The sequence below is a fragment of the Schistocerca nitens genome, chromosome 5, assembly GCF_023898315.1.
Source record: "Schistocerca nitens isolate TAMUIC-IGC-003100 chromosome 5, iqSchNite1.1, whole genome shotgun sequence".
Classification (NCBI taxonomy): domain Eukaryota; kingdom Metazoa; phylum Arthropoda; class Insecta; order Orthoptera; family Acrididae; genus Schistocerca; species Schistocerca nitens.
Window position 1 is genome coordinate 533,898,025 of NC_064618.1, and position 17,029 is coordinate 533,915,053.

Here is a 17,029-nt window from a genome sequence, read left to right on the forward strand (position 1 = left end):
CGTAGTTTGTAACTAATTTACGTTTTTTCTCATATAGTACAATTATTGTAACCCTGTATTATGTAAATTGAAAATGGAGGCGGGTGGAAGGAAAGAAAAGAGAAGGAACTAATCATGTCAGCTGCGTCGGATCCTTAGGCAGAATCAGCAGCCTTCCGATAACTAATTCTCATTGTTGGGCAATGAATCCACAACCTTCAGTGCAGATGTAGATTTACGTTCGACCTCCAGCAGGAATCTGAAATGAGCAAACTTGGAGGATATGGACGGGGACTACAGGTAGGTGGCGCTAGGTGGGGGTGTGTGTCAGCTCGGGAACGTGCTGAGATAGTTCGAGCATTTGTATGAGCACTGTGTTCAGTTGACGAAGTGGTTAACGGAGCTGCCTTAGTGAGCAGGAGATTCCGTGTTCGAATTCCGATCCGGCAAGTATTTTCACTCATCTCCGCTGATTCCGTATTAAGTCCCGCAGAAGCTGACGTCATTAGTTCCTCCCCCTTCCTTTCCTTTCTCCGACCTCCACGTTCTATTTACATAATATGTATAACAGCCGTGTAACGTCGGAAAGTTCATTTATTAGGGTTCTGTTCGTCATTCGGGAAAAACATAACCCTTATTGGATCACTTTGTTGTCTATCTGTCCGTCCGACAGTTCAAACTCCTTTTCGCAGGAAGGGTAGGTAGACGTATCAAGTTAAAATTTACATCACATGCTAAGGTCTATGGTCCCTTGGAGGCACAATAAACGTTAGCTTCTAAGTCGATGGAATAATTTATGTCACAAATTTTGATACTCACAAACTTCCTCGTTAAAATCTATAAAGTACTTCCCCTTGACGTAGAATTATGAAATTTCGCAAGGTCAAGAAAAGTAAAAGAATTAGAACATTGTTAATCGCAAGAAAAATATTTACGAACTTCCAGCAAGCTGGAGTAGCTGTGGGTCAGCAGCTTCTGTTAATCAGTACAGCGAAAATCCAGTCAAAAGTTGCGAATTTACTCACTCAGCGATAAGCTTCGGGCGGAGACACATTTTCAAATCATCCTACAGGGCAGAAAACAAAATTTCCCTCATGTACAATACAGGTACTACGAATGTTTTAAGCATATGCCAAGACTTATGACATAGTCGAAAATGATGTTTCCGAAGATTTGAAAAATCGAAGTTACAGCGCATACAGATAATTAGCTGTCTACTCCTTCCTCTGCCGTAAGAAAATCGTGGGAAGGGGGCGCCCTATCATGATAAAGGATACCTTTTGTATTTATTAAAATGTTCTCCAACCATCAAGAATACAACAATTAATACTTTAACGGTACAAGTCAACAATGAAATTAATATTTTTAAAATCCTTACCAGTCGCAGTCACATACTTAAAAATCAGTGAACAGTAAAACACAGCAGCGCGTATTACAAAGTTGTATGCCATGCTGGCACGTAAAAATCATTAAATGTGGAGAACAACATTAGTTTTAAAAGAAACCAAAATAAAAGGAGCTTAAAAAATATTCGTCACTTCCAACTCATTACAAGCGTAAAAACTTTATCATAATAAATTTTACAAATTAAGTGAAGATAACACAACCTCATCTAACATGTCACAGGTAAAAATAGGCATTAAACCACAAAGTTGTCTTTTCCAAAACACCAAAACAAAATTGTACTCGTCATCCTGATGGAAGACATAACATAACCACACTCATTGGCGTGTCAGCTTGGAGATTGGTTGTAGGGGAAGGGGAGGGGGAGGGGGAGGAGGAGAGGGATTTTGGTGGGCTAGCGCTGGGAAACGGGGGGGGGGGAGGTGGAGGAGCATGAAGATGAAGGAGCCAAAAACATTGGTAGTACCTGTGTTGTACATGAGTGTAAATTTGGTTTTCTGCCCTGTGGAATGATTTGAAAATGCGTTTCGGCCCGAAACTACTCGTCGAGTGAATAAAAAAAGTAATATTCGCAGATCTTGACTCGTTTGTCGTTGTACTGAACATTTTTTCTTTTGTCATTTCCTGTTCGACTTAGAACTTGAAACTGAAACATTTTCGAAAGTCTTTGAATCACTATGACCTACATCTTGCCAGTATCAATGTCGATAATAGGCAAAAATCTTCGAAATCCCCGAATTCCGGAATAAAGGAACTGTCTGTATACATAGCTAAGTTCGTACTGAATCCTTAGTTCTACTTGCACCTGTCCAGTTTTTTTTTTTTTTTCAATTTTCATTCCCTAAAGGAATCACATTGTGAAGCAACTCGCCATTGAAGAAGGAAGTGTTTTGACTACATCCGACTTATTCGCCCCGAGAGAATCAGCAACTATATTGATAGTTAAAACAGTTCTCATATATTCTTCAGTCTCAGTCGCACGTTTTTAATTACATGACATGCTTTGATCATTTTGGATCATCTTCAGATCTGAGTAGTAGAGTCAGCATCCCGTCTTGTCTGTTCAGAATCTCTGATAGAACACAGTACCCTGATTTGTGGTTCTCAACAGGCTAGACGGGTTGCCGTCGCTACTGCATAGATATAAAACTGATCCAGAGTTATCGAAACAAGTCAGGTAATTCAGAATGTGTAACTGAGACTGAAGTATAATCGAATATTGTTTTAAGGAAGTGTTTGTTCTGAAGAAGCGTGTAATAAGAACACAGGACCTCTTGGAGACAGTTCTTTCATCAGCTGGGCATATTGAGAACTGCCTGACTAGACGTCTTTGTGAAGTTTGGTCTCTAATAACAATTCAAAAACAATAGCAACGTTAATAAACATAATACTTAAAGGGCGGTTCGTGTGCCCATTTGGCCATAAAGATGTACATTTTTCGTGATTTCCCTACTACGTTTATGGAGAAGGCCGAGCTAGCTCATTTGAAAGGACAAAGCCCATTTCCTTCCCAACTCTTGCCTAATCCAACGTTGTAACCCGTCACAAATGACCTTGTCGTCGTCGATGCTTTAAACCTCAATTTATCTTTCCTTTTTCGTTAGAGGGGCAAATAACTCACATCCTTAGTCCAGTGCAGAAGCTAATCAGTTAGACATCCACGAAAATCTCTGACCATTTATCCAGTGTGGTGAAGAATATAACAGATATAAAGTTAGCTTGATAAATAATCTGAAATAGTATGTGCTTCAACGCTACAGAAGAAGAAGTGTTGAGAGTGCAACAGACAGACAGAGCAAGAGTGAGAGAGAGGGAGAGACTGAACATAGTTAACTACAAATTCCTGTACGTAAAAAAATTAATTAAAGGTAGCTTGAGGGTAACATAGAAGACAATCATGTAAATAGTCAGGATATTGGCATATTTTCTTTTACGAAAGTGTATTATAATCGTAAACTGATCGTCTCCACACCATAATGAAAGGTCGCAATTATGATTAACGGGACTTGTACGTAATTAGAAAAAAATGGTTCAAATGGCTCTGAGCACTATGGGACTCAACTGCTGAGGTCATTAGTCCCCTAGAACTTAGAACTACTTAAACCTAACTAACCTAAGGACATCACAAACATCCATGCCCGAGGCAGGATTCGAACCTGCGACCGTAGCAGTCTTGCGGTTCCAGACTGCAGCGCCTTTAACCGCACGGCCACTTCGGCCGGCGTACGTAATTAGATAACCAACTAAATGACGCTTCGTTTTCCTATCTTCACTGATGTTAATTCATGTCAATGATACTTTCGATAGACAGTATTTAGTAGTGGATTTTCAGAGTTTTGTTGTTTCTAGTACATTCAGGGACTCTACTGAATCAGCAGTTCCAAACGGAGGCTGGCTAACACCTACCGACAGCTATGTAAGAAATAATTCTGTTCGACAGAATGAGATTTTCGCTCTGCAGCGGAGTGTGCGCTGATATGAAATTTCCTGGCAAATTAAAACTCTGTGCCGGACCGAGACTTGAACTCGGGTCCTTTGCCTTTCGCGGGCAAGTGCTCTACCATCTGAGCTACCCAAGTACGACTGACGCCCCCTCCTCACAGCTTTACTTCTTCCAGTATTTCGCCTCCTACCTTCCAAAATTTACAGAAGCTCTCTGCGAACCTTGCAGAACTAGCATCCTTTCTTTCAGGAGTGCTAGTTCTGCAAGGTTCGCAGGAGAGCTTCTGTAAAGTTTGGAAGGTAGGAGGCGAGGTACTGGCAAAAGTAAAGCTGTGAGTACGGGGCCTGAGTCGTGCTTGGGTAGCTCAGATGGTAGAGCACTTGCCAGCGAAAGGCAAGGGTCCCGAGTTCGAGTCTCGGTCCGGCACACAGTTTTAATTGGCCAGGAAGTTTCAATTCTGATCTACTCTCGTCTGTCTGATCTCTTTGTTCTCTCAGTCTGGAGCTCTTAAAAGGCAGGACTGATGGAGAATACAAAGAGGATCCAAAGAAGAACAGTGCGTTTCGCCATGGGTTCGTTTGGTAAGCGCGAAAGTGACATGGAGATTGTCAGTTATCTCCAGCTGCCAGGTGCTGCAGGAAATACGTTGTGCTTTGAGGTGTTTTTTACCTTTAAAATAGCGAGAGCGAACGTTCCTGGAAGAAAAACATACTGCTGACTCTTACAGATATCACGCGAAAAATCATGGAAGTAAAATTAAAGAATGAGACCTAATGTGAAAGCTTACCAAAGGCTGCTCAGTATTCGCGACTGAACACGAGAAAGGAGAGCGTTATGTCTTTGATTCTACAGAACCATCGAATTTTAGTGTGTGTTTAGTTGCAAAGTTACTATAGCTGATACAAAGTAAGTTTACTGATCGCTGAAGCTTAGCAAGTTCTTGTGTACACTTTATGTGTTGTGCAGCAAGATCACGACTCCTACAGTGAAATGTTAGGATATATAAAATTTGAATAAAAATTTCAGGTTTTTGCGTGCCGCCGTGATTAAAGTATACGGTGCATGAAAAAACAGCGCTATCCAGAACTGGCACCGAAGCAACTATGGTGCATCACGGGCCATAGATGACAGGGCCGAGCGACGGTTGCGGAGATGTGTTCGGGCGGACAGACGTGCAGCTGTTGAGCAACTCACCACGCAGATGAACCAAGGAGCTATGAACAGTGTCTCCTCAGCGAACGTTGGGGCGTATTCGCCTGTGCAGTAGGCACCTGGTTCCTTCACCCATGCTGACTGCCGTTCATGGGCGACGAAGGCTGGAATTTACACGCAAGTACCGCAACTTGAACTCCACAGCTAGGAGACAGATAGCTTTTGAGATGGGTCACCTTTCCTGATCCATCGGGCAGATGGCCGTAGGTGTGTACGGTGTGGAACGTGTGAAAGCAAACAATCGTCGGAAGGGTTTAGTCCGGAGGAGGGAGCGTTGTAGCTCGGGGAATGCTCTCGTGGCACTCCCTGGGTGACCACGTCATTCTGGACGGCATATTAGGTCAACAATAGGATGTTCACTATGTGATCAAAAGTATCCGGACACCGACAAAAGCCGGCCGAAGTGGCCGTGTGGTTAAAAGCGCTGCAGTCTGGAACCGCAAGACCGCTACGGTCGCAGGTTCGAATCCTGCCTCGGGCATGGATGTTTGTGATGTCCTTAGGTTAGTTAGGTTTAACTAGTTCTAAGTTCTAGGGGACTAATGACCTCAGCAGTTGAGTCCCATAGTGCTCAGAGCCATTTGAACCATTTTTTTGAACACCGACAAAAACATACGTTTTTGCATATAAGGTGCATTGTGCTGCCACCTACTGCCAGGTACGCCATTATCAGAGACCTGGGTAGTCATTAGACATCGTGAGGGAGCAGAATAGGATTCTCCGCGGAACTCACGGACTTCGAACATGGTCAGGTGATTGGATGTCACTTGCGTCATACGTGTGTACGAGAGATTTCCACGCTCCTAAACATCCCTAGGTCTACGGTTTCCGATGTGATAGTGAAGTGGAATAGTGAAGGGACACGTACAGCACAAAAGCGTACAGGCCGACATCGTCTGTTGACTGACAAGAGACCGCCGACAGTTGGAGAGGGCTGGCCGCTGTGGCCAAGCGGTTCTACGCGCTTCAGTTCGGAACCGCGCTGCTGCTACGGTCGCAGGTTCGAATCCTGCCTCGGGCATGGATGTGTGTGATGTCCTAAGTGTGTTCTAAGTCTAGGGGACTGATGACCTCAGATGTTAAGTCCCATAGTGCTTAGAGCCATTTGAACCATTTGAAGAGAGTTGTAATGTGTAATAGAGCAGACATCTATCCAGACCATCACATATGAATTCCAAACTACATCGGGGTCCACTGCAAGTACTATGACAGTTAGGCGGTAAGTGAGAAAACTTGAATTTCATGGTCGAGCGGCTGCTCATAAGCCACACATTACGCCGGTAAATGCCAAACGACGCCTCGCTTGGTTAAAGGAGCGTAACAATGGACGATTGAACAGTGGAAAGACGATGTGTGGAGTGTCGAATCACGGTACACAATGTGGCGATGCGATGGCAGGTTGTAGCTATGGACTGGCCTGCACAGAGTGCTGACCTGAATTCTATAGAACACCTTTGGGATGTTTAGGAACGTCGACTTCGTGCCAGGCCTCACCGACCGACATCGATACCTCTCCTCCATGCAGCAATCAGTGAAGAATGGGCTGCCATTCCCGAAGAAACCTCGCGAGGTGCCGGGGCTAGCAGTGTATTTATCACTAAATTTTACTAGAATCCACATATGTAAATCATGCTCTAAGCCCCCCCTATTCTAACTCCGACTTTTGCTGTTGCACAAGGATAAAAAAAATACGCGAACTGACTCTAATCAACCCTGCCAGTGGAGTAGAACAGAGTTTGGCACCTGCAATAATTTAATTTGATAAATAAGTTAAATAAACAAAGGTTTCATTAACATAGGGAGGAATGATGGGGTTGCTCTATCGATTAACAGAATGAAAGTTCTGTCCAAAATAACAATATGATTTATTAAGATTAAACACAGAATAGTAAAAGAAATACAGGAAATATTTATAAAACATCAAATTGGCTAAATTGGAGATTCATACAAACACTATAAAGGTGAAGTTGTCCCTAACTTAGATCGTGAGGTTTAAGACGAAGTGGTATGTGGAGCCAATTCCTTGCCACTCAAATCTCAAGAGAGACACACAGCTAACCCAACAGTAATTGCTGCTACTCAAGACAGAACAGAGTTAGAAAAAGACGAACAGGCGCGCTCTGCTGAGCTCTGATTATCACCTAGGAAAATCCCTATCTGCCGGTGCTGCGGACATACATTACCAAAACTGCCTTATCAACTGCTAGAACACGATCTGGCGTACTGCCGGCGAGGGCTGGTTGCTTCGACGTCCTCGACCGAAAGGCGACTGCCGACTCCCCAGAGCACCCGTACAGGCCGAACACACAACATTCCCGCCCCCACGACAGTGGCCGTGGTTACGTTCTAATCAGCAACTCGAAAACCGGCGGAAATTCCACTCCATTGCCGGAGCACTACCATTCCACCAATGGAGATTCTTGGCGCCAATTTCTGTGCTGATTTTGCAGAAAGTGCGGGAATTTTCCCGCCACAACTGCGTGGGTACACAAGTCATTCCCACGCCTCGCTGGTAGCCCGCCAGAAAGTGTTTTCGCAAAGTTTCTCCGAAGTAACGGAACCTCTAGCCCAGCCGCTACTTCACACCCCAGCGGGCGTGTCTCTTGACAATGTCGGCGTCTGCAAAGCATTCACTCGACTGCCTCACACACGTCGGCTTAACTCTCTCCAGTTCCACAGAGCCCGCCTGTCACCGGACCACCCGGGTGACGAGAGACGCTGCGTGGGAAGTATGCGTGTTAAGGAAAAGCAACCCTCCACCGCATGCAACTAGAGAGGAGAATCGTAAGATAGAAATATGAGAGGGGGCTCATGCCACCTCTCAACCTTCCAGCACTTGATTGAACGTATGCCTCCGAGAGTGGAAGCTGTCATCAAGGCTAAGGGTGGGCCAACACAATACTGAATTCCAGCATTACCGATGGAGGGCGCCACGAAATTGTATGTCATTTTCAGCCAGGTGTCCGGATACTTTTGATCACATAGTGTATCTATCCTTGGGGTCCATGTCAAGCCCTTTGTGCAGTTGGTTTTTTCCTCAGCACAATGGCATCTACCAGCAGGACTGTGCAACGTGTCACACTGCTCACAGTGTACCTGCGTGGTTCGAAGAGCAGCAAGTGGAGTTTACCATACACCCCTGGCCACCAAACTCCCTGGATTTAAACACGATCGGCAATCTATGGTACCATCTCGATAGGGTTGTTCGCACTATGGATCCTCAACCGAGAAACCTGGAAATGGGATGGCTCAATATCTCTGTCCTGTGAGTACTTTCCAGACCCTCTGCCTCTCTTCCAGCACGTCTCAGAACGGTCCACCCTGCAAACTGTTTTGGGCTTTTGACAGGTGATCGTCGGCCGGGATGGCCGAGCGGTTCTAGGCGCTACAGTCTGGAACCGCGCGACCGCTACGGTCGCAGGTTCGAATCCTGCCTCAGGCATGGATGTGTGTGTGATGTCCTTAGGTTGGTTAGGTTTAAGTAGTTCGAATTTCTAGGGGACTGATGACCTCAGAAGTTAATTCCGATAGTGCTCAGAGCCATTTGAACCATTTGACAGGTGATCACATTAATGTGATTGGACAGTGTATTCCTTACAACTCTCCTTCCATTACAAGTCGTTATAAGTCTTAGAATATTGTACATTTCTCCTGTCGTGATATGGCCGCTACGCCTATGTAATTCGGAAGCAGCCGAAGAGAAGACGCGGAATATCTTTCCGACTGTAGGTGGTCCCGCAGTGGAGCTGACATCGACCAGAGCACGTGCAACAGAGACAATGGCCGACCAGAGGCATAACAGCGACAACCACGACTTTTCTTTAGATCCGCTGTCGCGCGGCTACGCCTGTGCTCCTAGTACAGTGGAAGGTGCGGCGGCAGCTGCACTCAGAGCCGACAACGCGCGGCAGAGCAGCTGCTGCCGGTTATTCCTGCGGCGCCTCTACTGAAAGACGCACGCAGAGATAGCGCCCTCGTTAAACCGGCGGCACGCAGCGACGGAAATACTCGGTATATACCGCGCAGCGCAGCAGCCGTCTGTCGGCGCGCCCCGCCAATGGCAGGAGCCGGTGGGCCGACAGTCGCACTCGGGGTCGCGACACCGCCGCGCTTTACGACTCGACCGCTCTCGACCTCCTGTTTCAGCGCTGGCGCTGTGGCGGCGGGCCAAGGCGAGTCCTCCGCTGCCCCGTCCTCTCTGCAGAACAACGCCGCTGCGACCTGCGCGTCTCGTTGTCCTTTTCAACTGCCGAGAGGGAGGGCCGAAGCGTATAATCTCATAGGGGTCGTTGTCTGCGTTAAAGCTTCCGCAATATTTTTGGAAATGACAACACATTTGTTATGCTGTAGATAGTGATATGCAACAGTTGTCTGTTGTCTTCCGTATCAGATGCCACTGACGATAGGTTCTACACCCGAATACCTGTTTGACTACTAGAGGAAAGTGCTCAAAGCCGGCCTCCCCCTTCTCCTTCTTGGCTCTGCATTCTGCTGAACTCCATTCGTACCAAGTGTAAATAGCAGTTTACGCACCTACCTTGAGCAGTGTGCACAAGTCTCCCACTTCAGTTTCTAGCCTACCTATCAGTACTCCATTACGTGTATTCTCGAAGTAAAAAATTTTTGCACTGTACGACATTTTCGTTATTTCTCATAGATTTTGGCAGGTAAGCCTTTAAACATATATTTGTTCCTGAAAAGAAAGCTTTGAGGTTAATATTTAAACGGCTTCACTTCTATGTGTGATTAAAACTTTATTTGGTTAATGAAATGTATGCTGTAATAGCGTATACTGGACCCCCTTCAGTTGCTTAAAACGGATTCTTTACTTTTTCACGATGAAAGTCTACCTGTATTACTGCACACCATTATTCTCTTAGAATTCTACTGCAAATACCACGCGGATAATGGGTAAAGCCGATGAAAAAAAGTGAAGTTCGTGTGGAATGACAAAAAGGTAATAATGCAGTTCAGAAAAAGAAGATGGGTTTGAAGAATGCCAGTAGACAGTTTAATGGTCCCAAAATAACACTTATGATGCTGTCCAAACTGAAGTACGGTACACCAGAGAGAGCAGCAGAAACAAAATAGGCAGACGTACAATTTTGGGCTTACTTGTAATAATTTTAGAAAAATGATCGTACAGTTGGCAAAGAACAGTTGGAAAAGAAAAATAACATTGCACACACTTTAAGCGACAAAATTGTTGGTTTAAAGTGGCTCAGTTTTTGCGTTAAACGCGACGAAGCCAAACTGTCAGAAAGAAAACCTACAGCAGTATCTTGTATCAGGGATCTTGGTTTCAGCAAAGTAACCACAGAGAAGTTCTATAACTTTCTGGAAGCTGTTATCTTACTACTACTTTGAGACTAGATCACATTTTCTCAAGTTAATACCGTTTTCCAATCTTTTTGGTGTTATGTCACTTATTATTTGGCCACCATTTTTCAAGCTTGCTAGGTGTAACGTTTATAAAAACAAATTTTTTCGTCATAAATTTTAATGACAGTGTTACATAGTAAAACATAAATGGGTCATAACATTATGAAGTAAATAACTTTTTACTATTTTCAGTTTTTTAAAAACTAAATGGAAGTCCTGTCTTTGATAATTTCTTCCAAAAATTTTAAATGCAGCTCATGGTGTTTCACATTTGTCGTTTAACAAATATTAATACTCTGCAGAGCACCAAGCACTTAAGGTTTTCTCTGCGGTTGTTATTATGACAAACAACTCACTATACTATAATTTTCCCGACAGGTATGCATGTATGTATGTATGTTAACCGGGGTCCTAGAAACGACGGAGAGGCTCCGTCCCCGCCGCAGCCGCAGTGGTCGACAACCCCACGACGACTACCGCAGTACACTTCACCCCTCCGCCGCCCCACAACGAACCATTCTTTCAGGGTTACTGTGCAGTCCGGCCCCGGTGGACTCCACCGGGGAACATCTCACACCAGACGAGTGTTAAAACCTATGTTTGCGAGATAGAATAATGGTGGTGTACGCGTACGTGGAGAACTTGTTTGCGCAGCAATCGCCGACATAGTGTAGCTGAGGCGGAATAAGAGGAACCAGCCCGCATTCGCCGTGGCAGATGGAAAACCGCCAAAAAGCCATCCACAGACTGGCCGGCTCACCGGACCTCGACACAAGTCCGCCGGGCGGATTTGTGCCGGGGACCAGGCGCTCCTTCCCGACCGAAAGCCATGCGTTAGACCGCACTGCTAACCAGGCGGGTTTTCCCCGACGGGTACACATCAACACGTACGATGTGAAAAATTTTGCTGATGCGAGAAGGACTCGCGCTTTGAGGCTTTCGTACAATAGTAATTATGTGTATACATAGCTCATCCATCCCCAGAATCAAGTACCTCGACGATTTTGGGCTGTTAACTTTATCGATACTGGCATCGACGTTGCAGCTTAAATTTTATAAACCTACAAGAGACCGTAGACCTTTGTAAGACACATGTACGCAGAAGCGCCAAAGAAAGTGGTATAGGCATGTGTATTTAAATACAGAGATACGTAAACTTGCAGAACACGGCGGTGCGTTCGGCAACGGATACACAAAAAAGTTTCTGGCGCAGTTGCTAGAGAGGTTTCTGCTGCTACAGTGGAAAGTTATCAAGTTTGAACGTGGTGTTATAGTCGGCGTACGAGCCGTGGGACACAGCATCTCTGAGGTAGCGATGACGTGGGGATTCTCTCGTACGACCATTTCACGAGTGTATCGTGAATATCAGGAATCCGGTAAAACATCAAATCTCAGACGTCGCTGCGGGTGGAAAAAGATCCTGCAAGAACGGGACCAAAGACGACTGAAGAGAATCGTTCAGCGTTACACAAGTGCAACTCTCCCGAAAATTGCTGTAGATTTCAATGCTGGGCCATCAACAGGTGTCAGCGGGCGAACAGTTCAACGAGACATACTCGATATGGGCTTCCCGAAGGCCCACTGGTTTACCCTTGATGACTGCACGACACACAGCTCTACGCCTCTCCAGGACCACTCAAAACCGACATTGGACTATTGATGACTGGAAACATGTTGCCTGGTCGGACGAGTCTTATTTCCAATTGTATCGAGTGGATGGACATATGAGGGTATGGAGACAACCTTATGAATCCATGGACCGTGCATGTCAGCAGGGGCTGTTCAAGCTGGTGAAAGCTCTGTAATGGTGTGAGGCGTGTGCACTTGGAGTGATATGGGACCTCTGACACGTCTAGATACGACTCTGTCAAGTGACATGTACGTAAACTTCTTGTCTAATCAGCTGCGTCTTTTCATGTCCATTGTGCATTCCGACGGACTTGGGCAAATCCAGCAGGACATTGCAACAACACCCTACACGTCCAGAATTGCTGCAGAGTGGCTCCAGTAACACTGTTCTGAGCTTAAACAGTTCCGCTGGCCACCAAACTCCCCAGACATGAACATTATTGAGCGTATCAGGGATGCCTTGCAACTTGCTTTTCAGAAGAGATCTCCACGCCCTCGTACTCTTAAGGATTTATGGACAGCCCTGCAGGATTCATAGTGTCAGTTCCCTCCAGCACTACTTCAGATATTAGTTGAGTGCACGCTACGTCATGTTGCGGCACTTCTGCGTGCTCGCGGTAGCCCTAAGTGATATTAGGCAGCTGTACCAGTTCTTTGGCTCTTCAGTGAATCTCAGCTTGACTCTTTTACCATTTCATGACAATAAAGGGTCTTAGCAATTGGACAGACAGACAGGCAGGCAGGCAGGCAGACGCACAAAAAGCGATGGTATAAGGATACCGTTTTTACCGATTGAGGTACGGAACACTAAAAATGAAAGTTAATCGTACGAACTGTATGGACAAATACGACATCTTCACACAGAATATTAGTATCGATAGGCAAAGACAATGTATAAGGTCAACAGTACGCTGATACAGCAAAAACAGTAGTGAAAAATAAATTATAACAAGACAATTCCATGTTACGAAGTACGCTATAGCACAGTGAGCTGCAACAAACACACCATCTGACTGAAGACCTCAATAACATGGCACAATAAAAAGGAATGAAACAGCTAGCCACTGCATGTATGAAATTCGCAAGGAGAGGGAGAAGAAAACAGCGGAAGATGCTTCCAGTGGTAGCTGGCCTCTCAGTTCAGTCTCGGCTGTATTACGATCACAGCCATTTCGTGTCATTCTGCGAGTGCTGTGCCTTGTACACCCGTATTCTGTGATTAGCGTGTGCTGGCCAACGAGGCTGACATTCTGGGACCTTCTGTACGCTGCACCCGAGTGGATCGGTGCTGGGAGCTGGAAGTGTTGGTGCGGTGGTGAAGACGGGAATCTGTCGAAGTAAATCGCGGAGACGACGATGAGAGAAAGACTTGCACTAAGAAGGGGAGTGGTTGTTCATTAACCTCGTAATTACATACAACGAAGTTAATCTGAAGCAGCGAGCGTTAGACTATCTACTGTGAGTAGAAGTAGGGCCTATTTAAGGGGAAAGCGACACGAGGCGCCGCTTGGTTCATCAAGCAGAGGGGCCGCTAGAGGCGCCATAAACAGTAAGATTTCTGCACAGGAGGTATTGGGCGCCAAAATTAGAGGGGTTCCCAGACGCAATATTTGTGTATTTTGCGTATCACAATTAGGGCCCAGCCGGCCGATGTGACCGAGCGGTTCTAGACGCTGCAGTCAGGAACCGCGCTGCTGCTACGGTCGTAGTTTCGAATCCTGCCTGGGGCATGGATGTGTGTGATGTCCTTTGGTCAGGTGGGTTTAAGTAGTCCTAAGTCTAGGGGACAGATGACTTCAGATTTTGAGTCCCATAGAGCTTACAGCCATTTGAACCATTTGAATTTGGGTCCATCACTGGTAGCTGAGAGGTCAGAGCGGCGGAATGTCATACCTAACGGCCTGGGTTCGATTCCCGGCTGGGTTGGAGATTTTCTCCGCTTTGGCACTGGGTGTTGTGTTGTCCTCAACATCATTTCGTCCCCATCGACACGCAAGTCTTGCGTTAGGCGAACGACCAACGAAATTTACGTACATCGTGTTATCTTTCATAACAGATGCTGATCATGTCTAATTACCAAGTCGATAGCCATTAGGCCATTACTTGGACATGCTTCAAGAACAGTTAAATACATGGTTTGTTTTCTGAGGGGCGTGAGCTGTTGTTAAGTTATCGCCAGATAGCAAACACAGTAATATAACTAGAATTACAAAGGGAGATCTTAGAGTTCTTTTCCAGCGCTTACTCATATCCTCGTAGTTTCGCACAGTCTCTCTGTGTGGGTGTATACAATGTACGCCTGACTTCTAAGTAAACGGGGTGATACCGTTATGATATCACAGATTGTGAGGGATGATGGAGAAGGGTAAACATATGAATGTGAGCTAAGGGACACTAGTCAGGGGAAGACCGAGTTGAAACTAACAAGTGAAAATCGTTCTGATACCTCTGACAACGGAATACATGTATCGGTACGTTTGTTACCAAGATTCCTGAGGAGCACTTGCCGTTAGCCGAAGAGATTGGGTAATAACTCATCTAATCCAATACTACGTAGTACGTAGTGAAATTAGAGATCCTGGTGTACAATGTCTGCAGTACAGTCTGTGTTTAGATGTTGAATTAACAACGTTGATCAGCCCTAACCAAATCGAGTTCCCAGTGATGGAACTTGCAGACACGATTTTCTTGTATGGGCAAGCAAATGGAAGAAGCAGAAGAGCGAAAAGGTTGTACAGGAACAAAAATCCGCGTAAAATAAATCCAGCCCACAGCTAGATTCCAAAACTGTTCTGTAGAATAAGTGAAACAGACAGTCGGTACCACACTTTGGGCTGAACACCCGGACCAGACGTTCCCTGAAAAGTTGACAGGTCCTGTTTCGTGGCCAGCAGGTTCACCGGATCTTATCCCACTTCATCTCTTCTCGTGGGACCATGTGAAAAGTACTGTGTACCAGACACCTGTCGAGACTGAAGTGGATCTCCTGGCATGAAATCTGACTGTCTGCGACACCGTTCAAACGAAACAGAGAGTATTAGAACAGGTACGACAGAATTTTGTTCGACTATGTCATGCCTTAGGCTACGGCAGCTGTCAATAGTCAATCGACAGAGAAAATTCACTGAGGGTGTTGGGAAGTATTGAGCAGGAATTGTGTACATCACGATCGGGGTTCGGAAGTTGGGGCCTTAGTTTCAGCGTTGGGTGAGACTAATGCTAACTTGATTAGATTTTTCCTTAGGCCGCCTTCACAAGACCACCGAGTAGCACTTCTCTGCAGCTCATATCTTTCGACGCAGTCTTTACCGGCCTCTGTTCCGTTGCCTAAATATGATACATTTGCCCTTCTCCATCATCCCAGAAAGTTTGTAACGTCATCACGGAATCATCTTGCGTAACTGCTCTCGTAGCAGACTCGAACGAGAACAACTTATACTCGTGGACAATTTACATAACGCTATTGCCGCAATGGAATATATAAAAACTCATGATATATAGTGTAAGATGTCGTGGTCTCCTGACCTTCATTGCTTACATATTCCGCCCTCACAATCATATTCCGCACATCAAGATGCTTCATTCGAATCCGAACTCGATAAGATAAAGTCAATGTTGTATGAATTCATGTAAACGATATGCAAATAACAAGTGTATACTGGAGTTGAAATACTCGAGGCTGGCGTACACACATACATTCCAGACACGACAGTCACAGGAGCTTTTAGTTCGAGAGAGGCAGACCACACACCGGGAGGCTGGTCCCTTCAGAGGACGAGTCAATCTTGGCCACCCTTGGAGCAGACAGCATGTGCCCAAGTGAACGGGGGAACGACCCCGTGTTCGGCTTAAAATCAAATTCCACTACATTGTGTGGGAGCGGCCAGCCTACACATTCTTTACACATAGCACGCAGTTTCAGAGATTTTCACAGGGAGACAGCAAACGCCAAACGCCGATACTACAGATTTATGGATTGGTGGCCTTAAACGAAACGTCATTCTCCCGTTTTAGAAGAGCAATGCTGATTGACAGACGATATTTCTGACGCCTTGAGATGAAGGAGTAATGGAAGAGACTGAAAGATATACCCCTTCAGGTCTGGCGTGGAGAGGCGCCGTTTAGTTGTCGCTCTTGGAGCGAGGAACAAGTCTCTCCTCAGTACTTCACTGGGAGAGCACCTCTGTCGAGAGTGAATCGAAGTACGACTCTATATTGAATCCTTGCAACTAAGCGTTTTTCACTGTGTTGGCCAACACACTTACTGTGCGGTGCAAACAGACAGAGTTATAGTTAAACGCCTGCGAGCGAATTTTTGAGTGGCATCGCGGTGGACTGGTTATCTGACCGGTGTACCACGCCAAAAGTTAGACTAGGGGCAAAGAGGAATCCTTGACTTCATCAAGATGTAGGGAGAGTTTGATTGGCGAAGGTCAATCCCAATAGAACGTGAGTTATCTGTCAGCAGCAGGCAGCGCATACAGCAGTCATCCCATCTTACGGTATTGTGCGCTATAGATATTGTGAGCCCCATATTTCCTCCACAACAGTACACTTCACTGCATTTCACATGTGACAGCCTCGACCGTACCTAGCAACATTCTAAATGATAATTATTCAAGTTGAGGAGGCGCGCCTCTCAGCCATTCTGCCAAGTCAATAACAATCTTAAACTTTGTATGGAAATTTCAGTAGCGAATCCTATCCTTGAGAGGTAACTTCACATTCCGAAAAGAACCAGGATATAACTTGTTCATTTCATAACTAAAAGTGCCATTGTGATTTCTCAGAATTTTTGCAAAATAAATAATACACTACTGGAAATGGAAAAAAGAACACATTGACACCGGTGTGTCAGACCCACCATACTTGCTCCGGACACTGCGAGAGGGCTGTACAAGCAATGATCACACGCACGGCACAGCGGACACACCAGGAACCGCGGTGTTGGCCGTCGAATGGCGCTAGCTGCGCAGCATT